Source organism: Callithrix jacchus, chromosome 11 (assembly GCF_049354715.1).
Source record: "Callithrix jacchus isolate 240 chromosome 11, calJac240_pri, whole genome shotgun sequence".
NCBI lineage: Eukaryota > Metazoa > Chordata > Mammalia > Primates > Cebidae > Callithrix > Callithrix jacchus.
The window spans coordinates 10,487,533-10,514,016 of NC_133512.1; the positions used below are offsets into that span (position 1 = coordinate 10,487,533).

General features: G+C 41.8%; 1 long non-coding RNA gene across 1 annotated transcript; it reads right to left on the bottom strand.

The window, feature by feature from the left end:
• Positions 1–7,052: 7,052 nt before the first annotated feature.
• LOC118143610 (uncharacterized) lies at positions 7,053–25,299 on the bottom strand. The gene is made up of 2 exons (XR_004727813.3): positions 25,162–25,299; positions 7,053–7,166 (listed from the first exon to the last, which is right to left on the bottom strand). It is a non-coding gene; the product is annotated as an uncharacterized LOC118143610 (long non-coding RNA).
• Between the last annotated feature and the right edge of the window lie 1,185 nt (positions 25,300–26,484).

Genomic DNA, 26,484 nt, shown 5'->3' on the forward strand with positions numbered 1-26,484 from the left:
GTGACTTTCTATCTGTGTTAATACCAGAACGCCTTCCAAATGAAATCATATGTGGAATCCCAAAATATAAAAGAGTTATTCTGGTTGAAGTTGGGGTGAGGTCTCAGAGCCCAGCCCCCTAAGCCTTTCTCTCATCACTCACCCCCTTTTCTGCAATGGCTCCTGGAACATCTGTAAAACCCAAAGGCGACCCTGAAACACAGTGCTGGAAACTTTGTTGTGATATACAGGCACTTAGAGACTTACAGCATTCTGCCACTGCCCTTCCTGGATGCCTGAAATTCTATCCTTATACACTGACTTATTGCCATGTCTCATCAGTTCTCTTTTCAAAAGCAAGTATCTTAAGAAATGTTAATGTAGTAAGTCCTCAGGATAACTAAGCTTTTAAGACAGACTTTTATTGTTGTTGCAGCAATGGAGGAGACTCAAAGATACTTGCATTTGTTTTCTAGGGCTACGGTAACAAAGTACCAAAACCTGCATGACTTAAAGGACAGACAGGTATTGTCCTGTAGTTCTAGAGGCTTGAAGTCCAAAATTAAGGTGTCATGCAGGGCCGTGCTCCCTCTGCAACCTGGAGGGGGAAATTCTCCCTTGCCTCTTACTGGCTTCTGGTGGTGGCTGTCAATCCAGTGTCCTGTGGCTTACAATGTCTTCCTTTCAGTCTCCACTTCTGTCCTCATATGGCATTCTTCCTTTGTCTCTGGCTTCTCTTCTTATAAAAGCACAAGTCATATTCCATTAGAGGCCCACCCTACTCTAGAATGACCTCATCTTAACTAATTACATCTGCAACAAGCCTGTTTCCAAGTAGGATCATATTCTGAGGTTCCTAGGGTCAGAACTTCAACATTTCCTTCTGGGGGACATAATTCAACTCCTAACAACACTGCAATACATAGTGGGAAAAGAATGAAGAACACGCAATGGAGAGAACAAAGGATGAACCTAGAAGCAAATTTCATGTGCTCCTCTGATCCCTGCCATGGGCCTATGTTATATAAACACTTTTCTCCCCTCACTCACCATGGCAGTCCTTCCATGTCCCTGCACAGAAGCCCCCAGTTAATTATTGGAAAGTTCCAGGAGGATAGTCCATGCGTTCTGATAAACTTCTAGTTGCACAGGACAAAACTCCACCTCCAACTGGCTAAAGTTAAACGTGAGAGGGGCCAGCTGGGTGTTTCTATTGACTAAAAATCCAGAAACATGCAGGTGTGTCTTAGGCAAAACAGTTCTAGGGGTTCCACGCATGTCTACTGGGTTCTGTTTTCATCTTTCGGCTACAGTTTATTTACGCTTCATACAAAGTTTCTTTAGGCAACCAAGGGAGGTGGCGGGAGGCAGCTGCATTTTCATAATCAATCTGAGAGTTTGCATTCCCAGAGAATAATGACCTTTCCTAAGCAGATCCAGTGTTCCTCTTGGCGGGGATCACCTCTCTAGGTTTCCTCCTGCCCGCTCTGCTTTCCTGGTGGCTCTGTGTGTTCTGCACACACTTTGCCAGCCAGTCTGCATGGAAGGAAAGTACTAGGGAACAAAGGTAGATCCCGGGCCACATGAATCTCTCAGGAGTGCCTTAGAAAATGAAACACTAGGGCAGAGTGGTTGGGCCTGAGCTTCCCCACACTGACTGGCCAGCTGCCAGGAAGGGGAATGCTTTTAAGTGCATCGCACACGGGGCCCTTCTTGGGGTCTCTCACTCAGCACCCGCGTAACTTGTTCTTCCATCTTCCTGGAACATTGGGATTATAAATGCAACCCAGATGTCTGCTGTGTCCCTCTTCACCTTGGAGATGTAGCTATAATTGGCTTGGACCTCCGCCAATCCCACAAGTTGGGAAGATCTAAAACCCTCTCTTTGGATTTCTGCAAATTTCAGAGCCCCTGTGGATGCTGTGTGACATTGACCCATATCCTATACTCAGATCCTTGCCTGCCCCTCTGGAAATTCGCTCACACTGGGCATGAGGTGAGCATGGTGGATTTTACTGATCATTTAGACAGCCTAGAGATGATTTTCTCTATCCTGCTTTTTTCTAAATAATTTTCTCTCAGTTGTCTCAAACCAAGCACTTTAGTAACCAGTGTTTTCTTGAGGTCTCTCCTTCCTTTCTTACGAACTTACGCATGTGTCCTGGTGGTTTCACTTGTCTCTCTGTCCCTCTGAGGCCTCTCCACTACCTTCAGGACATCTTTCATCCACCTGGCACCAATATTCTACCTTTCTTTGAGTTTCCTTAAAGCTGGGTAATGAGCAGTGGCCTGTAGGGCAAATGTCATCTGCCAATGCATGTTAATTTGATATGCACCGGTGAACTTGCGTGCCTTCCGATGAAGCCTGTACTCACTTGGCCACAGTCTCTACAGTCCCTATAGCCTTATACTGGCAGCATCTCTTATTTACAAAACTTGCCTCACTCATGGAATCGTGGGTTTGCTACCTTTGCCCTAAATAATTCACTTATATAAACTGCAGGTTTTACCAGATCTTTCAGAAAACCACCTATAAAGGAGAGGATGTGACATCAGACACATTGCAGCAAAGCTCCAGCATTCCCCACTAGAATATCTGTCCTGTGTCCTTCTCTAGTCGCGCCCCTGTTGGGATATTTGTATTTGCGCTGCCCTTCTATTCAGTGCCCAGCCCCACTGACTTCTCTTTCCTTAGGCAGAGCAATTCATTTCTGTCCTGCCAGACCACGTATTGTGAGAGATTCCGGTAGGCAGCAAAACAAACCGCCCTCCGGTTAGCAGGACCCAGCTTCCTTAGAAGATTGTTCGGAGCGTCTTGCACATATTGATCTTGTCTTTTAAGTTTCGCCCCTAGCCACCTTGTCCCTACACCTAGCAGCTTGTCAGTGTATTTGTTCCAAACAAGTATAAGGAATTCCTATGAGGAATTTTGGGGAATACAACCTCCTCTATTTTGTTACAAAAGAGATGGAGAAAATGGAGGCCACCCACCTGGGAATATAACGAGGAGTTTGGGATATTTCAAGGAAAGATAAGAAGCAGTGGTCATGAGCTTGGGAACCACAGTACCTCTGGGAAGAGGGTGCTCCTCCACCTTTGAGGGATTCAGAGGAGGAGCTCTGAGATCAGAGGAAGAGATTAACATGAATGATAACAGGAAAAAATGATCACCTTTCAGAAAAACCTATAGCAAAGCCAGTCAAAACTAGGTGAACTGGCGAAGAGCTTACAGTGTCCACGAGAGAACTTTATGAACACAAAAGAGAATCCTAGCAAGGGAAAGAAGGACATAGGAACTCTGTGGCTCAGGATTCCAGTAGCCACGTGCTGAGAGCCAGTGATGGTTTCCACACCTTTATTGTTGGGGCATCCCTTTCATAGTCCAGCATGACTAGGAAAAGAAGCACCAGTCATACAGAGAGGTCGGTATGTGGGAGTTCGTCCGTCTCTCTACCTGTAGCTCTCTCTTTGCCCATTATGTGTAGCCTCTAGTTCTGCCTTTCATGATAGTGACTCGTAGCCTCACTTCTTTGGGGCTTGACTGTTGATCAGATGCATATAAAATAGAACAGACCTGGATTTAAATCATTTCTCCATCATTACTAGCTTCCTGGCTTTGCTAAATCAGTTCACTCAGTTTGCCCGTCTGTGAATTGGAGATCATGATTATCCATCTCACAGAGTTATCGTGATTTCTGAAAAACTGAGATGGTATAAATAAAGGAGCGGACCTACTATCTGGATTAGTAGATGCCAAGGAAAGCATATTTCTTCTTTCTCCCCACTTTTTGAAAATGAGCTGAGCCTCAAGTCAACATTCACAATGTTTTCACACTCAATAAGTAGGAAGCTTGAGATGTTTGAATTTATGGCGGTGCTCTACCTTGCCTGTGAAAGTGTGACTGATTTTGACTAGTTCTTGTTGTTGTTCGAGACAGAGTCTCGCTCTGTCACCCAGGCTGGAGTGCCGTGGTGCAATTTCAGCTCACTGAAATTTTCTCCTGGGTTTAAGAAATTTTCCTGCCTCAGCCTCCTGGTAGGTGGGATTACAGGCGCCCACTACCATGCCAAGTTGAGTTTTATATTTTTAGTAGAGACAGGGTTTCACCACGTTGCCCAGGCAGGTCTCGAACTCCAGACCTCAGGTGATCTGCCTGCCTCAGCCTCCCAAAGTGCTGGGATTACAGGCGTGAGCTACCACACTTGGCTGATTTTGACTAGTTCTTTCTGCTAAAATACACAAAATCACCAGATTATTTGAAGAGACTATTACTCACAGAAGGTTCTTAGGAGTCCAATTTCTCCCCCAAAAGAAATTAGTTTCTTGTAAATACTATCTAGAGAAACACATGTTCCACTTTCTATCATTTGAAATAACAATGAAAAAAATATTTATTCTGTAAACCTCTTAAGCTCTACCAAAATTAGATAAGTCTTAGAACCTAAGGATACAAGGTTACATATAGTATCATTCCATAGAGCACATTTCAAAGACAGGCCTGCCAACCAGTACTTTTGTATGAAGATTGTAAGTAAAATCGAAGTTGAGCCTGAAATACAAATTTATTGCAGCCTTCATTGCTTGTTAACTTGAATTAATAGTGCCTGAGCAACTACAGTCAGACTTCATCTACACATGAAAAATGAAGTGGAGAATTGAGTAAATTATCTTTATATGGGCCAGGCAATTAAGGCCAAAAAGTGGTTAGTTAGCCTAGATTATCCAGATTCTGGCCTTATCGGAAGGCTACATCAGAAAGTCAGAATAAAACACCTTAAAAAAAAAAAGTGAAATAATCACAGTGTTGATTGGAAAGGTGCTGGGTAGCGAGCCATCAAAGTTAAGGTCTCCCAGAGAAGGATCCCAGCCATGAAGAATTCATTCAGCCTTGCCCAAATAAGAGAGACTTGGGCAGTAATTAAAGTCCTGCATACTTCTCAGACCCAAAGAGAAGGCTTTCACTTGGACAAGGCACATTTTACAATAGGTCTTCTATTAAAGACAAGGTTTTAGGAGTTTTTAGAGACTTTTAAACATAATGCCAGTTGTACCATGTTTTGGAGCAGGAATGGGCAAGGAGACCTCTGTTTCCCAAGGGAAATGACTCACGTCCCAGAATCATAAACTCAGCTCCAGTTCGCTTCCCAGGAGCCTTCACAAAAGGCTCTACTGGTTTATGCTGGACTGGGCCTTCCTATTCTTATCCCGTTTCCAGAAGCTCTCAGTGATGGCAGTAGTGGAAGGAAAGTATTCAGTCCATCCACTTGCTGCCAAGTCAGTATGGAAGCTCCGTGGCCCTTAAGGTTCAACTCAGTGTGGATAACAAAGCTTGGGCCCAATGAACCACAGTACATTTTACTTTTGCCACTTCTCAGTCATATATTTTTGGGCAAATGACAAAACCATTCTGAGCTGCCGTTTCCTTACAGGTAAAATGGAATTCTAAGACCTACCTTATAAAACAATTTATAGAATTAAATAATACTTGTTCTATACCAGGCACGTAGGCTCTCAAGTTGGTTTCTTCACTCCTTATTTTAAAGATACTTAGAATGGTTCCAGGATAGGAGCTCAACAATCATTTGCTAAATGAAAGAAACCAAGAAAGAGAGAATAAAGAAGGAAAAGAAAAGAAAAAGAAAAATGGGAGCCATGAAGAGAGATAGACCATAAAGAAATGAAGCTAAATATTCTTCTCAAATAGGAACTGGAGGGCTCTGTGGCACGCGGGGCACTTCGGAGATCCAGAAAGATTGCTCTCAACTCAGATTTGGGTTGAACTGCCTTGGGCAGAGACCCACTGCAGGCAGCTCTGAAAGACCACTGGGCTAGGCAACCTCCTGTCACTCTCAGCTCCTCCCTTACCAACTTCCACCTCATGTGGCTCTGCAGTTGTCCATTCAAACACATGATAACATGCTGCTGTGGATTTCATAAACTCTAAATCCCCGGGATCCATGTGCCTGGGATAGGACTATGCCACACCCATGACCCTTGACAGGGGAATGGACGGTCATGCTGCCAGGTCCAGATATCTGTCCACCCCTGACACGTTCACAGGGCTCAGCCAAACCCACCTCCTGATCCCATACGCTGCTTTTCAATCTTCCCAGTTTTAACTCTCTCCCAACATACCTCGTATGGAGGAATGATCTGGGGGAATAAACTCATATGTGAAAGTTTTTTGTTCTCATTTATTTACATATTAGCAACTGTATGCTTTCTTTCTACTGGACAAGGATGTCTCTGAGCACTGCATATGGCCTCCTAAGAGGGCAAGAATGATTGTTCATATCATGAAGCTGTGTTGCTTTTAAAAGAGCAGAACTGTATGCATGGCAAGAAAAAGAAAAGCACTACATTGGACTCATGACTTACAACCAAGGGAATCCCCAAGATATGTTCCCCTCAGTAAATTATGTCTTTATGGCAGTCCCAACACTGTTGAAGCTCTTATCTTCAATGGCTGGTAAATGTTTAGTCCTTGGGAGTTAAAGACTCATTAGATGATGGATCTTTTTTTTTTTTGAGGGACAATATCCTTTCTGCTGGGACTCTTTGACAAAAGTTTGTGAAATCCTGGACACCTTCTGAAAATGATGTATGTGCACTGTAGTCTTTTTTGTGTCAACACCCTGAGCAAGGTGAGGCAGTCCGTAATCACAGCCTTTGAATGTGCTGCTTCCATTAAGCTGGTTGCACAGGGGCAGGCCTAATGTCTGGCTTTTCAGAGTCTGGGGAGAGATGCAGTTGTTCTGTGTTGCTTTGAGGCAGATGTTGGCAAGGTGTTTAGACATAGGAGGAACAAGAAAAAGGATGAACATTTTAAACTGCTTTCTGCAACCACCGATGTCCTTCCTCCAGTCCCCAGTTGTATGGGCAGGGGCCTGGTTTTAGCCTGTAACCCCAATCTCCCAGGACTGATGTGATCAGTGTGGGTTAAGAACTTCTAACTTCTAACCATGACACTGTACAGTCATCATCTAGTGTATCGAGAGACTGCAACTCTTACGCAGCCATAAACATCCTGAAATCTCAGGGGGATCAAAGCAAACAAAGTTACAGAAAGGAAGAATGCAAAATATTCCATTTATTTTCCGGCCCACCACCAGGCGTCTGCTTCTTATTCTGCTTCCATGTAAGTGTGTAGTGCACGATCCAGTCCTTCATTCTATGATTGGTTGACCTGAAACCCAAGTATTAGGAAGGAATTAGAAATCACTGACCCTGCCACGGGCAGAAGCTGCAATACCCTTCTCCTGAACTATGCTTCCACCCGTTCCTCCTGCTCAGCTCTTTCCTCAGGGAAGGTAGATGTAGCATATGGTCAGGAGCCCTAGCTCTGGCTCCTTGTACAAGTTTCTCTTTGCAAACTATTCTATAGTTACGCCAACTCCATCTGAATTGCATGAGTGACACAGTGGCAATGCAGAATAAAATGACCTCGTCCTGGGTAAAATAACAATGCTGCTTTTGAACCTTCCTATCTGATCCCTCAGACAGAATAGACCAGGATCTCTGATAGAAATATGTACCACGAAGAAATACAATGAGTGTTTGTTTCAGTGTTTGGATCCATATGTCAATGGAGGGAACACTCTGGAAAAGGATGCAATATTTTTATTATCAATTACAAGTATATTATGTAACTAAAAATATAACAAGTGGCCATTCAAAACACATAGCAGCATACCTTTGAGTCCTCTCCTAAAGACCTCCATATCTCAAATTGGTGATAAACCAGAGAACTATAAAAGTTTATATAGTTTTTCCCTCAATGCATCCCTGGAAATCTTCTTGAGAAGCAAATCATCATAAAGTTGCTCATATTTTCCTATAGGGACAGTGCCATAATCGGGAGTGGAGATATTGATGAAGAATCTTGGCTAAAATAAATCATAAATATGGCCACTGACCTGCCATAAATGCAAGGCCATAACTGCTATAAACCTCAGCGATCACTTAACATTTTAAAATTGTGTTCTAAATCACGGAGGCCTATCATTTTATTACTATCAGGGTCTTTAGGGATTATCTTGTCCAGTCCACAATTTGGAGATAAGAAAATCTAAATCAAAGACGATTAAGTGATTTGCTTAATTTACTTAGCAGCAGAGCCAGCAAAGGGCCATGGCTCCATCTTTTCCTTTTGCTGAGTTCTTGCCTGGCAATCCCCCACAAGTTAAACAGCTACATGCTGATAAGAAAAGGGTGAGAATACACATGTAGTAGGTGGAAAGATTATTTTATCATCGTGTGACCAAATGTTAATATTTCTATTATAATAAAATATTAATTTGAGATCATTTAATAATTCTCTTAGTCTCATTTTTTTTTTAAATAGGCTCTCACTGTATCACCCAGGCTGGAGTGCAGTGGTGAGACCACAGCTCACTGAAGCCTCAACCTCCCCAGGCTCAGGTGATCCTCTCACCTCAGTTTTTGTATTTTTAGTGGAGATGGGGTTTCATCATGTTGCCTAGGCTGGTCTCCAAGTCCTGGGCTCAAGCGACCCACTCACCTCAGCCTCCCAAAGTGACTGGGATTACAGGCATGAGCCACTGCACCGGGCCTTATTCTTGGAATTTAGGAGAGTATCTTAAGGGCCAAAACAATCACATTTTCTTCTTCCTAATAAAGTTACCTAAGCAATCATAGACTCTCAAAAAAAACCAGGAGTCTTTTACAAACTTTTTTTTTTCTGAGACAGAGTTTCGCTCTTATTACCCAGGCTGGAGTGCAATGGCACAATCTTGGCTCACCGCAACCTCCGCCTCCTGGGTTCAGGCAATTCTCCTACCTCAGCCTCCTGAGTAGCTGGGATTACAGGCTGTGCCACCATGCCCAGCTAAATTTTGCATTTTTAGTAGAGACGGGGTTTCACCATGTTGACCAGGATGGTCTCAATCTCTTGACCTCGTGATCCACCCGCCTCGGCCTCCCAAAGTGCTGGGATTATAGGTGTGAGCCACCCTGCCCGGCCTACAAACTTTTTTTTTTTTTTGAGAGTCTGGCTTTGTTACCAGACTGGAGTGCAGTGCCATGATCAAAGTTCACTGCAACCTCTGCCTCCTGGGTTCAGGCGATTCTCCTGCCTCAGCCTCCCGAGTGGCTGGGACTGGAGGTGCGCACCACCATGCGCAGCCAATTTTTGTATTTTTAGTAGAAATGGGGTTTCACCATGTGGGCCAGGATGGTCTCCATAGCTTGACCTTGTGATCTGCCCGCCTCGGCCTCCCAAAGTGCTTGGATTACAGGCATGAGCCATCGCGCCTGGCCTACAAACTTTTCATGTAACGGACCACAAAGCAAATATTTTAGACTTTTCAGGCCATACAGTGTGTGTCCACACAAACTATTCAGCTCTGTCATTGTATCACAAAAGCAGCCAAAGACCATACACAAAGGAATGGGTGGGGCTGTGTTCCTATAAATGTCTACCAATAGACACTACAATTTGAATTCCTTATAGTTTTCATGTGTCACAAAATGTTATTACTCATCTTTTTTTCCTCGACCATTAAAAAATATAGCAAAACACACTGCCATGTGTGTACCTATGCAACTGTCTTGCATGTTCTGCACATGTACCCCCAAACCTAAAATGCAATAAAAAATTAAAAGAAAAAAAAAAAGAAGAAGGAATACCATATAGATTGAAAAAGAAATAAAAAAAGTAAAAACAAAAACAAAAAAAATATAGAAACCATCCTAAGCTTGCCACCTTACAAAAACAGGTGAAGGGCCATATTTGACTTGCGGATTTGTTAATCTGTCTCAGTGGGAAGGAAAAGAGTGAGAGGTTCAACCTGGAAAGATTTAGTTTCAAAATGTGTTCATGCCTTGAGGTTGTAACTTAACTTTTCTGTCTTAATTTGTTCATCTGTAAATGCAGGTGATGCTGTCTATTTCATAGGGTGCTGGTGAGACCGAGTGAGCTAACACTCATAGAGGGCCCAGTGTAGACCCTGAGAATAACAGATCTTTAAACATTAGTTCTCGTCCCTTTTCATCTTCTTAACCCTCCTACAAATACATATATACATGTCCATGCGTGCACACACAGACACACACACACACACACATACACACACACACACACTTTTTGATTTTAAAAAAAGTTACTGGCTAGGCACGATGGCTCATGCTTGTAATTCCCGCACTCTGGGAGGCTGAGGTGGGTGGATAACTTGAGGCCAGGAGTTTCACAATCACCTCAGGCAACATTATGAAACCTTAACTCTACAAAAAATAGAAAAATTAGCCAGGCATGGTGTTGCATGCCTGTAGTCCTAGCTACTCAGGAGCCTGAGATGGGAGGATTGCTTGAGCCCAGGAGGTCAAGGTTGCAGTGAGCCAAGATCACGCCATTGCACTTCATCCAGGGTGACAAAGCAAGACTCTGTCTCAAAAATAAAATAAAATAAAAGTTACCCTCTTTTCTTATCTCTTTCCTTTTTCCTTTTCCAAGCTACCTCCTGTGGTACTGAAGTACATGAAGGCTTACCCACGACTTGGGTTGTGATAGTTGGAAAATCAATTTTCTTTGTAATTTATAATTTTGATTTCCCTTTGCTATTTTCACTTATTAAAAGAAAAAACAAAAACCATACCAACAAACCACAAACAAGAAACCTCACATCTTTAGGAGTCCAAATGTGGGAAGCGACAGATCTGAGGACTTGCGTGATTAACTAAGGCAAGAAGAAGAGAATTTTGACCAACTCATCTTGCTTCTAGGTAGATGGACTTCAGTTTGCTGACTAAGTCAGAGCCCGGAACCTTCCAGAGCTGTCAAAGGGAGTCATCTCCATGCCGAAATGTATGGCCCAGCACTTGTTGCCATTTTTCAGGCCTTGACTCAGGGCCCAATCCAACTGACCTCCCACCAGCAGAGCATTGTCACCCATGATCAATTCTCCCCTCATCACTGGAACCTTGGGAAATTCCCACCAATGCACAACCTAGTGCATGGCTAACAGGAAAGTGCTCCAACCTTCCTCTGACTCGCCAGCAACTCTAAAGAGAGGGACAAGAAGGGTCAACAGTGCAGCTAGATGGATTTGTATGGATGAAAAGGCAGGCAAGAGGCAGGGTGCCATTTTCCTTGACATAAAGTCCAGTGAGGAGTTGGGAAAGGGAGAGTGAATAGGAACATATCAAGTCTGTAATCAGACTTCTGAATATCCGCTAGAAAAGCTGCCTACCTTCTTCTTGTCTTCTTCAGTCATTGCTACAGAAACAGGGGGGACAGACTGGGGCCCCTCCATTCAGGCATTCACCCATGTACTAGTGGAGGGAGTACAAGGCACCATGGCAGGGAGGTGGGGATTCATGAGTTGATGGAACCATAGTTTCTGCTCCCAAAGAGTCTGTGATAATGAAGAAAGTGCAGGCAACACACAAGAAAGCAGAAGTGACTGTGCACTGTGCTAAGTACTGTCATGGGGCAGCAGCAGGCCTTAGGAGCTCCTAAGAGGGCCTCAAGTCCAGCAGCCCCAACCTTTTCTGCACCAGGGACTGGTTTCATGGAAGACAATTTTTCCACAGGCTGGGGGGTGGTGCCGGGGGGATGGTTTTGGAATAAAACTGTTCCACCTCAGATCATCAGGCATTAGATTCTCATAAGGAGCATACAAAGTAGATCCCTTGCAAGCACAGTTCACAATGGGGTTCTTGCTCCTGTGAGGATCAAATGCTGCTGCTGATCTGACAGGAGGCGAAGCTCAGGTGGTGATGCTCTAATGCTCGCTTGCAGCTCCCCTCCAGCTGTGCAGCTGGAGTGGGGGGAGTTGAGGGTGGCTGGGGAACCCCCCCCACTATAGTCTAGTCTATGGTCGATAGGGAAAGAAATAATAATCAGAGGAAATGACACACACGCTAGGCAAAGGGAAGGATAAGGAGGGCAGAGAGAGAAGAAGGGAGAGGGAGAGGGAGAGGACAGCTGGCATTTGGGGATTTCTACTACATGCCAGGCATCATTCCTACACGTTTATGTGTATGGCCTCAAGTATGAGGTAGTTACTACGATGATCCCCTTTTACATGCTGGAACAGAGAGGTGAGGTTACCTGCTCAGTGGCACACAGCTAATAATTGGCAAAACTAGAATTCAAATCAGGCATTCTGGTTCCAGAGCCTCCACTCTTAGCCACTACACAGAGAAAATAGCAAGAGAATATCATGTGTTCAGAAGCAACTGCAGGTTATCTAGTGTGAGCGAATGGAACCACACTCATGAAACAGATCCATCAAAAAATAAACACACTTTGACAATTCCTCAAAGAACTAAAAACAGAACTACCATTTGCAATCCCATTACTGGGTATATACCCAAAGGAATAGAAGTCATTCTACCATAAAGGCACATACACATTACAGCAGTATTTACAAGAGCAAAGACATGGAATCCATCTAAATGCCCATCAAGGATGAACTGGGTAAAGAAAATGTGGTACATACACACTACTGGATACCATGCAGCCATAAAAAACAATGAAATCACATCTTTTGCGAGAACATGAATGGAGCTGGAGGCCATTTTTCTTAGCAAACGAATGCAGGGACACCAAAGCAAATATCATTGCTCCCACTCATAAGGGAGAGCTGAACAATGAGAACCAATAGACACATAGAGGGGAGCAGCAGACAACAGGGCCTGCTTAAGAGTGTTGGATGGGAGGAGGAAGAGGAGCAGAAAAAAGAGCTTTACTAGGCCTAGTACCTGGGTGAGGAAATAATCTGTACACCAAACCTCCGTGACACAAATTTACCTGTATAAATGACGAACCTGCACATGTACCCATGAACCTAAAATAAAAGTAAAAAAAAAAATCACACTTAAACATATAGTGCAGAGAGGCACTCTTCAATACTATTCTCACATGCCAAAAGTGATCATGGGAGCAAGCTGGATAAAATTTGAATCACTTCTAGGATGCTTGCTGGAAAAGCTACATTTTCTTTATATTACATGATTGTTTCAAAAAAAGTAAAAGTAGTAAAGAAGATCCTAATATTAAATTTATATAGAGATTCTAAATAATATGTTTTCAACATATTTGGTGAAACACTTGAGCTGGCTTCCATGAACATAACTTTTATATAACGGATTTTAGGCTTCAGATGTTTACAGGGAACTTCCAATTAAGAGTTTTTAATGCCCATCTTTGAAAAGTCTTGATAGTCACTGTCAATGAGAAATTTCATCCACGGAGACAAGTAATAAAACATTGAAAATATTTTATTCTGCAACCATTCAAAACGGTACAAAAGTTGAAATTATTAAAATGTCTAGAAGCTCTTTTTCTTTCATTGACAGAGGTGGAAATGAGAAAGGGTTTCCAAAGCAATCAAACAGAGCATTTCAAGATAATGGTGGAGCTTGCATTAGTAGAATCCATGTTCAGCGTTAGGGCAGATGCCTTGCAGCTAGCTAAGCCACGACTGAAAGGACATGTCATCCACAACGAGACAGACGTATTGAATTAAGTGAAGACAGAGTTTCCTGCTTCACAACCATGAGCATCTTGGGAGGCTCACTGTGCCCCTGGTGTGCCTGGAATCCGAACTCCACCAGCATCTCCAGAAGCGCCTGGTTCACAGTCACAGTGGCTTGCTCCACGGCTGCTGCTGAGGGAGACAACCAAGCCTGGTGTGCTCAGCGCATCTGCGGCAGAGCAGGAGGCGTTAGCTGGGGCTCCCCATTCCTGCTCCTGGAATCGGGATACGCCTTTAGACCTGCTCTGCTACCCTTTGAAAAGCCCTGCACAAGGCTGCTCCCATCCTGAGGCTACCAGCTTGGCTGCCCCAGGGCTGAACGAATCAATTTCTGATGGCACATCTGTAACTCATTCATGGCTCAGCAGTTGGGAAGTTCTGAATTAAATAGTTCTGAAGCATGAAGGCTCTGGAGCCAGACTGCTTAGGTTTGAATCCCAGTTTCTCCTCTTCCCAGCTCTGTGTCATTTGGGTGAGTTAATTACAATTTCTATTTCCTAGCTTTTGCATCTGTAAGGTCCTGGGCCTTTGTTTACCTTAACTGACTTTACACATGAAGTGCTTTCGACTTGTCCTCAGTACTCAATAAACGTGAACCATGACTGTTACTCTCAGATCCTCGAGTTGAGCATCAGTTAGTGACTGAATTTAGATACAGGTTTAATTGTTGAGCTCTTTACCTTCCAAATCTTTTTAGCTTTTATTCTCAATCACTTAGTATTTATTTATCATTTATCCATTCATTTAACAAACATTTATGAAGGCACCTATTATATGCTGGCTCTGGGCTATGTTCCTGCATCCATGGAACTTGCATTCAAGCACGAAAGAAAGATTTCAAACACATAAATGTAAATATGGAGACTGCATGTGATAAAAGGGCTGTGAAGGAAAACTCAGGCACTACAGGATAATTTAACAGGAGGACTAAATTATTTAATTCTGTTTCAAAGGTGGCAGAAGATTGCGTTTCAAGCAGGGGACATGTAAGTGTTGAGCAGGAGTTGTCAAAGAAAGTGGGCAGGAGCTGGGAATAAACTCTAAGGCTCAGGAAATAACATGCATAAGCCCTTCAAACATGAAGGAACTTGGTATATATGAGAAGTGGAGAAACCAGTGGGATAAACGTCACAGGTGTTTGTGTGTGGATAAGAACGCGCCCAGGGCTTGAGAAATAAGGAGTGGTCAGATCTTATAAGGCCCTTATGGGTAACCTCAGGGAATTACCTTTCTTTTTTTTTTGATATGGAGTCTTGCTCTGTCGCCAGGCTGGAGCACAGTGGCGCAGTCTCGGCTCACTGCAACCTCCGCCTCCCGGGTTCAAATGATTCTTCCGCCTCAGCCTCCCGAGTAGCTGGGACTACAGGTGTGCACCAAACGCCTGGCTAATTTTTGTATTTTTAGTAGAGACGGGTTTTCACCATGTTGGCCAGGATGGTCTCAATCTCTTGACCTCGTGAGGGAATTACCTTTTTAACCTAAGGTTTTGAAGGTTTTTCAGTAGATTAGAAAGATGATCCAAACCGTGGGGCGTGTGCAATGAACTGGAAGGCAAAGGAAACTGAAAGCCCATTAGGTGCTCTTTTCAGCAACCCCAGGTAAGAGATGACAGTGATTTAAACCAGGTGGTGGCAGTGGAAATGAGATAGGCAGATGGGCGGCGGTATGTTTGGTAAGTAGATTGACAGGATTTGGTTAAAAATGGGATGTGGAGGCGAGATAAAGAAGGAGGAGAGAATTTTGATTTTCCCTTGTCTGTTGACCAAATAGGTAGATGGCGGTACCATTTTACTGGGATTTGAGAAGAAAGATGAAGAGTTTAAGTTTCAACACGGATTGAAGAGTTTGTGAGACAGTTAGGTGAAGATGTCTGGAGCGGCAATTGACTGTATCTATAAAATAGTAGATTACTTTTTTTTTTTTTTTGAGGCAGAATCTCACTCTGTCACCAGGCTGGAGTGCAGTGGTGTGATCTCGGCTCACTGCAACCTTTGCCTCCTGGGTTCAAGCAATTCTCCTGCCACAGCCTCCCCAGTATCCGGGACTGCAGAGGCATGCCACCATGCCCAACTGATTTTTGTATTTTTAGTAGAGATGGGGTTTCACCATGTTGGCCAGGATGATCTTGATCTCTTGACCTCGTGATCCACCTGCCTCGGCCTCCCAAAGTGCTGGGATTACAGGTGTGAGCCACTGCGCCCGCCTGAATTACATTTTTTAAGGCAAAGGGGAGTCACTGACATGTAGTTGTTATTTAAAATCAATGGGCTGGGTGCTGTGGCTCACACCTGTAATCCCAGCACTTTGGGAGGCCAAGGCAGGTGCATCACCTGAAGTCAGGAGTTTGAGAGAAGCCTGACCATGGTGAAACCCTGTCTTTACTACAACTACAAAATTAGCTGGGCCTCATGGTGCATGCTTGCAATCCTAGCTACTTGGGAGGCTGAGGCAGGAGACTGAGGCAGGAGACCTTGAACCTAGGAGGCGGAGGTTGCAGTGAGCTGAGATTGTGCCACTGTACTCCAGCCTGGGCAACAAAAGTAAAACTCGGTTTAAAAAAAAAAGCCAGTGGAATAAATAATATCACCTTGAGCATGAATGTAGGGTGAAAGCCAAGATGAGCTAGTTCACAGCCTGAAGTCCAGCATGTAGGCTGAATGCAGGTGAAGGAGGCCACAGCGGAAGAGTGGCCAACAATGTGGAAGAAAGTCCTATCTTTATAGGTTGGCCAACATGTGACACAAGAGCAAGGCAAGGGGTATTTCAAAAGGGTTGACTGGCTGACTGGGTTGAATTCTGCTGAGAGAGCAAGTTGGAGAGTATTTAAATGTGTCATAGACTGAGCAATCGATGACATCAGTGACTTTAGCCAGAACATTATATGGCCTACAATGCCTGAAATGCCTGTTATCTGGCTCTTTACAAAAACGTTGGCTGGCCCTTGATGTGTAGTGAGTGATTTTTCTAAATGCTAGATATGATTCAGTTCTTTCTCATTGTTCTTAAAATAAAATCCAAAATTTTTCCTGTAGTGACACCTAGATCCTGGCTTCGTACTGATCTCATGCCACCTGCCTACTGCCCCTCCACTTCTCATGCCGCCTGCCCACTGCCCCTCCACTTCTCATGCCACCTGCCCACTGCCCCTCCACTTCTCATGCCACCTGCCCACTGCCCCTTCACTTCTCATGCCACCTGCCCATTGCGCCTCCACTTCTCCATCTGTTCTTTGTGTTTCCCTCCGCCTGTCAATCTTCCTCTTGCACTTTTTTTCATCTCGATGCATAAGATTCTTTCTGTTTGGAATGCTGTTTTTTCCTCCCTATGTTCTATCTTCTTTCCACCCCACTGTTAATGTTACGCTACAAAATTTTGGCCTTCTTTCAGATAGAAAAACAAATGTCTTTTCCTTAAAAATGATTTTCCTCACCCTCTCCATCTAATTTGGTCATCCAGTTACACCCTCTCCTGGTAGTCAGCCTTATGATTGTTTTAGACGGCCTTATTAAAGTATAATTTGCATTCCATGAAATTTATCCATTGTAAGTATACCATTTAATAATGCTTAGTAGATTCATAGTTGTAGAGCCATCACTGCAATCCCGTTTTAGGCAATTTTCATTACCTAAAAAAAAAAAAAATCCCTCGCATCTATGTGCATCAATTCCTGCTCCTGCCTTCAGTCTTAGGGATTGCTCATATGCTCTCTAAGTTTGCCTTATGGAGACATTTCCTATACACAAAATCATATAATATGTAGTTATTTACATCTGACTTTATTTACTTAAATAATGTATTTGTGGTGTATTTACGAGTAGCATCTTTTGTCGTCTTCATTGGTGAATAGCATTCCATTGTATAGATGCCCTACATCTTGTTTATCTACTTATCAGTTGATAGGCATTTTGCTTGTTTTCAATTTTTGGTGATGATGAATAATCTGTGATGGACAGTCATATAAGTGGCTTCGTGTGGACATATGTTTTACTTTCTTTTGGATAGATTCCTAGCAGTGAAATTGCAGGGTTGTATGGTGAGTTACGTTTCACTTTTTAAGAAACTGAGGAACTGTTTTCTAAAGTGGCCAAACTATTCTGTATTATGACTGGCAATACGTAAGTGTTCCAGTTTCTCCGTATTCTCAACGACACTTGGTGTTGTCTGTTTTCTTGTATATTTATTCTGGTGAGTGTGGTGGTATCCCATTGTGGCTTTAACTTTTGTTTCTCTGTAACAACTTTGAGCGTCTTTTTACATGTTTATTAGCCATTTTCGTATCTACTTAGTGAAATTTCTTTTAAAATATTCTGCCTATTTCTAATGAAATTTTTTATCTTACTATGTCATAAGAGTTCTCTACATATTCTGGACACAAGTGATTTATAAGATATATGATTTGCAAATATTATCTCCCAGTTTGTCTTGTCTTTTCTATCAGATGAGGCACAAAAGTTTTTAATGTTGATGAAGTCCAATTTATCAGCTTCTTCTTTTATGTATCATGTGTTGGTTTCTTACCTAATAATTCTTCACCCATCCCAAGATATTGAAGATTTCTCCCTTCAGTTGTTCCAGAAGTTCTATATTTTTAGCTCTTAGATTTAAGTTTATACTCAATTTTGAGTTAATTTCTGTATATGATGTGAGGTAAGGGTCTAAGTTTATCATTCTGCTTTGTGGATATCCAAAGACTGCTGTACCAATTGTTGAAGAGACTATCCTTTTCCTTTCTAATTGTCTTTGCATTTTTGTTGAGCACAGCTTGACTATAAATATGAGGATGTATTTCTGAACTCACAAGTCTATTCCACTTATCCGTATGCCTATCCTGCATTAATACCATACCGTATTTATTACTGTGGCTTTAGAGTAAGTTTTGAAATTTTGTAGTATGAGGCTTCCATATTTGCTTTTTTTTCCACAAAAAATTGTTTTGTCTACCCTAGATCTTTTGTTTTCATATAAATTTTAGAATCAGTTTGTTAACTTCTACAGAAATGCCAATAGGAATTTTGATAAGGATTGATTTCAATTTAAAGTTCAATTGTCAAAAGCTGTTATATTATTTTTGAGTCTTCCAGTTCATAAATATGGACTGTCTCTCCATTTATTTAGATCTCTTTTAATTTTTTGCAGTGTTGTCTAGATTTTAGTTCACATATCTTGCATATTATTTGTTAAACATAGCCCTAAATATTTTATTCTTTTTGCTGCTATTTTGAATTCAATTTTTAAAATTTTATTTTCAGGTTTTTCTTTGCTAGTGAGTAGAAATACCATTGATTTTTATATGTTGATCCGGTATCATGAACCTTGATAAAATAGTTAATTAGTTCTAGTGGTTTTAGAATTTTCTACATACAAAATTATGTCATATGCAACTAAAAAGAGTTTTACTTCACCAATCTAGATGCCTCTAATTCTTTTTCTTTCCTTTTCTTCTTCCCTATTGCACCAGCTCTCTGGTGCAATGTTGAATGAAAGCAGCAAAAGCAGGCCACTGATATTAGGTGGAAATCATTCAGTCTTCTGTTAAAAACGATGTTAGATGTGGATATTTCACAGATTCTCTTTATCAGAATATATAAATCTATTTTTAGTTTGTTGAGTGTTTTTAAAAAAATAATAAATGGATACTCACTTTGTCAAATGCTCTTTCTACATTGATTAATATGTTTTATAAATCATTTATTCTATTACTATGGTATATTATATCCACTGCTTTTTGTACTTTAAGTAAATCTTCTGTTTCTGAGATAAAAACCCACTTGGTCATGGGGTAGAATTCTTTTTGTATGTTGCGGGATTTGGTTTGTTGATATTTTGTTAAAGAGTTTTCTATGTTCATCAAGAATATTAAACTATATAGTTTTCTTTTCTCATGATATCCTTGTCTTTGGCACTCTAATTCTTCTTTACACTCTGGATTTTATACACACACATGCCATATATACTATGTATAACCCAATCATAGTGTGATTAATGTGCATCTGTCCAACTAGACTGCAACCTCCATGAGGTCACAGACAGTGACTGTCTTGTACACTTCTGTGTATTATACATACTGAAGTCATATAAACCGATAGGGTATCCAGGGCACCATTATTTTGTATTTTGATTTGAATATGAAACAAATATCATCACCTTTATGACCAGCATTTTTGGCACCCTTTGCTCTTATTTAGCTCTGGTAAACATACTGCAAACAAGTAGGATTTTTTTCTTTTTTGTTGTTGATGTTAAATGTTAATGAAGTAGTGTATAAATACATCCTTCTAACCTTCCTTGTATTGGCTCCTCATTTCATACTCTGAAGGAGATTTTGAATCTAGAATCTATTGTCTTCCATGAGTTATTGTATTCTCTTCAAATTGTGTTAAAATGCTTTCTTGGTTTTCCTATATATGGTTAAGAGGTCACCATAACTCTCTTCATTCATTTGGGCTACAGTAACAAAATACCATGGCTTGAGTGACTTACACAGAACAGAAATTTATTTCTCACAGCTCTGGAGGCTGAGAAGTCCAAGAGCAAGGTGACACAATGATTTCTTGATTGATGAATGGCCATCTTTTCACTGTAACCTCACATGACAGAATGGGTGAGGGAGGTCCCTCAGGCCTGTTTTATAAGGGTGTGAGTCCCATTCATGAGAGCTCTGCCTTCCTGACCCGATTACCCTGCAAAGGCACCATTTCTCAAGTCATCACCCTGGGGATTAGAATTTCAACATATGAATTTTGGGGGACACAAACTTTTGGTGCATAGCACCAATCTTTCTTGATTAGCACACAGACTTTGTGCTTGGGTTTTCTTTCGTTTTTTGTCTGTTTCATTTTTCCGAATTCGGTTGAAATTGTCTGAACCAGTTTATTGTTTACTCTTTTATGTGTTCCGTCTTTGAGCTGATGGGCTCCACGGGAGATGTCCACCACCTTGGCAACACGTTAAAATTACAGATTCTCTAAGCAGTCAAATGACACTAAACTTGTTTGTCATCTCATTCCAAGCTTATCTAAGGAATAATTTTGTTGTTTTCATCAAATATTCAACTCAATCTGAGCTTTGACCATTGCTACAAAATGCTGACTCAGAATGCCTGTATTCTTATAAACAAATGCTGCCACTTTTGTGTCTGTGAATTAGCATAAAGAAGGCAATTTGTGAACCTGTCAACCATACTCTGACATCCAACAGATATAAACATCTCGTGGGTTGCTTTTCTTCATCAATACATGGTAGCATTATCTTTAGGGCTTAGAACTCTGTTTTAAGTGGCATGTTATAGAGAAGTGCTTAAGAATGTGACTGTTCCTACTTAGGCTCTAGAACTAAGTTATTTCCTAATCTGTAAAACAAAAATGACAATTCCAGTTTACTCTTTTGCTGTAAAGATTGAATGATATACCTTATGTAAAGCACTAGTACAGCGCCTGCCACATAGGAAGTTCACAATACATTGTTATGTTATTGTTGCTGAACATGATATAAGCATGCTGTCTACCTTTGTAGTGATTTCTGCGTGATAGAAAATTATCTGTGACCCCTCATGCAATTAGTGAAGGTTTGAGATGATGTATTTTTTGATGAAACACAGATGACCTTGCATTTTCCTGCAGTCAGTAATCTCTGACAATTAGCATTACTCACCAAAAGAAGACATTTAGTATCTAAATCAATAATATATATAGTGCCTTTCCCTTTCCTTTTGACTCAAAATAGCTTGGATCCAACTAACGAAATTTAATTTTTGTTAAATAAATCTGTAGGCATCTATCTTCTACTCATTACATTGTATATTAAGGCGAAGCGACTTTGTATGTGGTATGCACAGCATTGTATGAATCTGCTGTTGCAGTGTTTCAGGACTGTAGTTTGGCTCTGTGTATGTACAAAGTGACTAGGAAATTTATCATGAGAAAATGCTGACTCAAAAATGCCTGTATCCCCTAAGTAAATATTTATCAGGAAGATCATCGTAGACACTTGGAAGGGAGTAAAGAAATTATAGAATTCAATTTCGTAGCAAATTGCACTGGTTAGAGCATCTCTAGAGTATATGATAATTTCTGCAGTGCGAGAAATGACATATATAATGAACACCTACCTATCATTTGACAGTTTCTACAAATAATCTCACTAGCAGAATCAAGTCCACTAATGTTCACAAATCTACTGGAATTCCCGCTGCTCCTTACACATGTTGTACTTTAAACAGAAGTAATGTAAGAAGCCATTTATTATTTTACTCATTCAACTGTCAAAATATTGAATAGCTGTTATATTTATCTGGAGAGATAACCACAACATGTATGAAGGGTATTATATATTTAAAAGAGTATATATGTATACTATGTGTGTGCATAAGTATGTACCTATGCAGGAATAGGACAAGTCAGAAAGAATCTGTACTAAACAATCACCTCTTGTTGACAGAATTTTAATGAGCAAGGTGTGGCAATGTTCATTTTCTTTATTATATAATAACAAAACAAGTAGTATATCTGATGTACATGTTTAAAGGTTTAACTACAATGTAGTAAATGAAGGGTCAGGGACAAGAGTGGAAACAAGAAGGGCAAGAATGTGTATTTCAACGAAAGGTAATGTTGGCTTTCACCAGAGTGAAATGAAGTGAAAATGAAAATGTAAGAATGAATTTGGAACACATTTTGATTGTAGAGACAGCGATCTCTGATAGAGAGGGAGCAGGGTGAAATAAATGTTGACTCCTGGTTTTTGGCTTGAGAAACTGAGTAGTTGATGATGTTATTTATATATTCAGAATTTGTGCATTCAGGTAACTCTAAGGTGTGCAGCGTGGCTAGAACGTACTATCTGTGTTAGGCCATTCTTGCATTGCTATTAAAAAACCTGAGACTGGATACTTCATAAAGAAAAGAAGTTTAATTGGCCCACAGTCCTGCAGGCTTCACAGGAAGCATGGTGCTGGCATCTGCTTGGCTTCTAGGGAGGTGTCAGGAAGCTGACAGTCATGTCAGAAGGCAAAGGTGGAGCAGGCATGTCACATGGCGAGAGCAGGAACAAGCGAGAGTGAGACAGACAGAGAGAGAATGAGGGGGAGGGGAGTGCTGCACATTTTAAATGATCAGATCTTGTGGGAACTCACTATTGTTAAGACAGCCCCAGACCATAAGAGATCCGCCCCCATGATCCAAATACCTCTCACTAGGCCCCACTTCCAGCATGGGGGATTGCATTTCAACATGAGATCTGGGCAGGGACAAATAACTAAACCAGATCACTCCTCATCCATCTATCCATTTTCAACTGTCCACCAAGCATTCACTGCATGCAAAGCCAGGGTTCTAGATTCAGGAATGACAAACCAGAGTCTCATGCTCATGAAACATAGTGAGGATATTGGCGGGGTGGCGGTCAGACAAGAAGTAAACAAGGAAAGATTTCATACGTCACAGTATATATTTTATATGAATTTAACAGTTACAATAGGCCTTACTAATATGCTCAGTGCATTAGTTTGTGTAGTAGTTATACTAGTCTTACTATTCAGCAAGCCATAGACTAGAGGATGAGGCAATGCCTGATTATAGGTGCCCTGCAAAGAGGATTGGTTTTAACAAAGTATTCTTTAAAGATAGAGATTTAAGTGAATTGAAAACTGAGTTGAAGTCTGGGTTGATCCTGGCATCATAAGGTAGAGTCCCTTCCCTTTTTCCCTCCTTCCCTCCCTTGTTCCTTCCCTCCCTCCCTTCCCACCTTCCTTCCCTCCCTCCTTCTTTTCCTTATTCCTTCCTTCCCTCCTTCCTTCCTTCACCTTCCTTCCTTCCTTCCTTCCTTCCTTCCTTCCTTCCTTCCTTCCTTCCTTCCTTCCTTCCCTCCCTCCCTCCCTCCCTCCCTCCCTCCCTCCTTCCTTCCTTCCTGCCTGCCTTCCCTCCTTCCTTCCTTCTCAGGGTCTCACTCTTTCAGCCAGGCTGAAGTGCAGAGGTACAAACACGGGTCACTGTGGCCTCAACCTTCTAGGCATAAGCAATTCTCTCACCTCAGCCTCCAAAGTAGCTGAGGCCACAGGCACATGCCACCACACCCAGCTAATTTTTAAAATTTTGTAGAGATTGGTATCACTATGTTGCCCAGGCAACATAGGTCTCAAATTCCTGGACTCAAGCCATCCTTCTGCCCCGGTCTCCCAAAGTCCTGGGAGTACAGGCATGAGCCAGTAACAGTTTTCTAGCTAGTCTTAGTTTTCTTCTAAACCAGTCTTAGTTTTCTAACTAGTCTTTAAGTGAGTTCAGAATTCCTGGGGCGGACTCTCTCACTGGTTCAGCATGTTTAAGAGTTACTTTATGGGACTATAAATAATGGCAGTGTTTATAAATAATGACAGTGCAACATTTAACAGAATTAATTTAAAGAAACTCACACATCAGAAATTGTCCTTATTTATCAGCCTAAATACCTTTTTGTTTTTTTATCTATTCTGAAGAATTTTGAAGATACTTTCTAACTTTACTTTTTAAGTTACTCATGCTACATACATTTTGTTTACCTTTATACCTAGGAGGGATTTCATTTTCTCTGCATTTCCTACAGACTGGCAGAAGATAGAACCCAGTGTTTCTCCCAAGATATAGCAGTACCTTGCAAGGCAAACCAGAAGATCTGCATCTATTTTTTTTAATAATTAATACCACAGGATGTGGTCTTTGGCGAGAGCTGTGGAACTAGACTAAGAAGTGTTCTTCAGGTCTCTGGGCCTGTAATTATCCAAGGCATACATGCCAGATGGGCCACGTGCCATCGCCATGGTGACCCATGGCAAAGGCATCTCTCCCCTGGCAACTTGAGAACAGCAGATCCACTATGGCTGATCTTGTGTACACCTTCTGAGTGCTTACTGTAAATACAAAATGAGGGAAGCAGAAGCTCTCTCCTGGCTATGACAAGAGCTCAAAGCAGAGTTACTGGCACTTCCGTGTCTATTACTATAACAAGAAAGTGCCTCCCCCTTGCCAATGACAAGTTTATGTGCCTATGTTAACTAAATGGGAGAACTGTGATGTTTCTTAGGGGGAAGGGTTGAGAGACACTGTGGGTCAATGTCTATATTCTTGCACCCTTTGACTTTTCAAGAAATCATAAATATCTTGATGCCTTTTTTAAAAAATAAAGAGGCTCACTCTGTTGCCCAGGCTGGAGTGTGGTGGTCTCAATTCACTGTAACCTCCTCCTCCCGGGTTCAAGCAATTCTCGTGCCCCAGCCTCTTGAGTAGCTGGGATTACAGGTGTGCGCCACCATACCAGGCTACTTTTTTGTATTTTTAGTAGAGACAGGGTTTCATCATGTTGGCCAGGCTAGTCTTGAACTCCTGACCTCATCTGATCTTTCCGCCTCAACCTCCCAACGTGCTGGGATTACAGGTGTGAGCCATCGTGCCCCACCAGATCTCGATGCCTTCTGAAATTCCTCCAACTCTGTGCTGCTGGGGCTGCAAGGTGTCTGGTGGGGTTAGATCAGAGTCATTTTTGTCCCATATATCAGGATATTTTTCTGCTATAAAACACACGAAACAACAACAACAATAATAAAAACAGCAGTGACCTCAAGCAAACAGAATAGCTGAATAGAATGATTTGCAGAGGTTATTGCCAACTCACCTACCTAGAAATCTGGAGATAAAAAATTCTGAAATCACTTACTCCGACAGCTCAGCAATGTGAGGCTGCTGGGTTTTTCTTCACTCTGATTGTGTTGGCTGTCTCCTCATGGTCATGAGGTGGGCTGCCCAGGCATCCAGCAGCGTTTCCCTACCCAGTAGTATCCAAAAGCAGGAAAGCAGGCACGAAGGGCTCTGTCTCAGAAGTCTATCAGGAGACTTCCCAGTATGTCCATTGGCCAGGCGTGGGCCACATGACACCCACCTCCTGGCAGAGGGCACTGGAGTTACCATGAATGCCAGTTAAGGCTCAAACCCTGAGAACACTGACACCTGATACCCCAATACTATCAGAGTTCTTTTGGCAAAGAAAGGAAGGCATCTAGGAGTGTCTGCTGGCTCCTGAGAAAGGATAGTCATTGAAGGCTTGTTCTTTGCTTGTTTCTTGAAGCGGGTGAAGCATTTCACAAGATTCTGTTAGCTTTCTCATTCTCCCTAAAATTCTAAATCTCCAGAGATTCTCTGATGACCTGTATTTTTTCTCAGTTTCACTTGCATATGCCAGTAAGAACACATATGAGTGTTCTTCAAACAGCAAATTCTGCAATACTAAGTTTTGTGCATTTATTGGTGTAACAGCCTCTCACCCTCTAATTATTTCATCCAAGTATTTCTTTCTTAAGATCTTTATTATCCTCCTACTGTGTGTCACATGTATTCTCTGTCCTGCAATAGCACATCAGCGTAATGAGACATCCCATAACTATTTGTCTACCTGGTCATTTTCTTCCATGTAATTTGAAGTGCCATAAAAACAAATTTCAATGCAACAAATTTTACTCAGATAAAGGAAAGAAGAAGAACTTAACTAAAGAACTGGCCACTAGGATCTAGGGTGGAGAGAGAGAAGCTGTGTGAGTAAGTGCAAGAAGAGCCTGAGGAAGGTGCACGTGGGGGGAAGCAAAAGAGAAACACAATGTAAGAAAAGGGTAAGGAGTTTTCATTTCTATTTCAGACAGGAAAGGACCATTTCCCTCAACCATTTTGGACTTCAGGACTTCTGAGTTTAATTATTAATAAAATCTGGGGAAGTTGACTCGCATATGTTCTCTTATTCTCTTTTTAGAAAGTCCATTTTGTGGGCTGAATATTTGCACCCTTCCAAAATTCATATGTTGAAACCCTCACCCCAATATGTTGGTGTTTGGAGGAGGGGCCTTTGAGAGGTGATTATGCTTAAGGAGGTCCTGAGGGTGGGACAAATGTCCTCTCTCTGCCACAGGAGGACACAGTGAGAAGGTAGTTGTCCACCAGCCATGAAGCGGGCCCTCGTGAGGAAGCAATCAGTACCTTGATCTTGGACTCT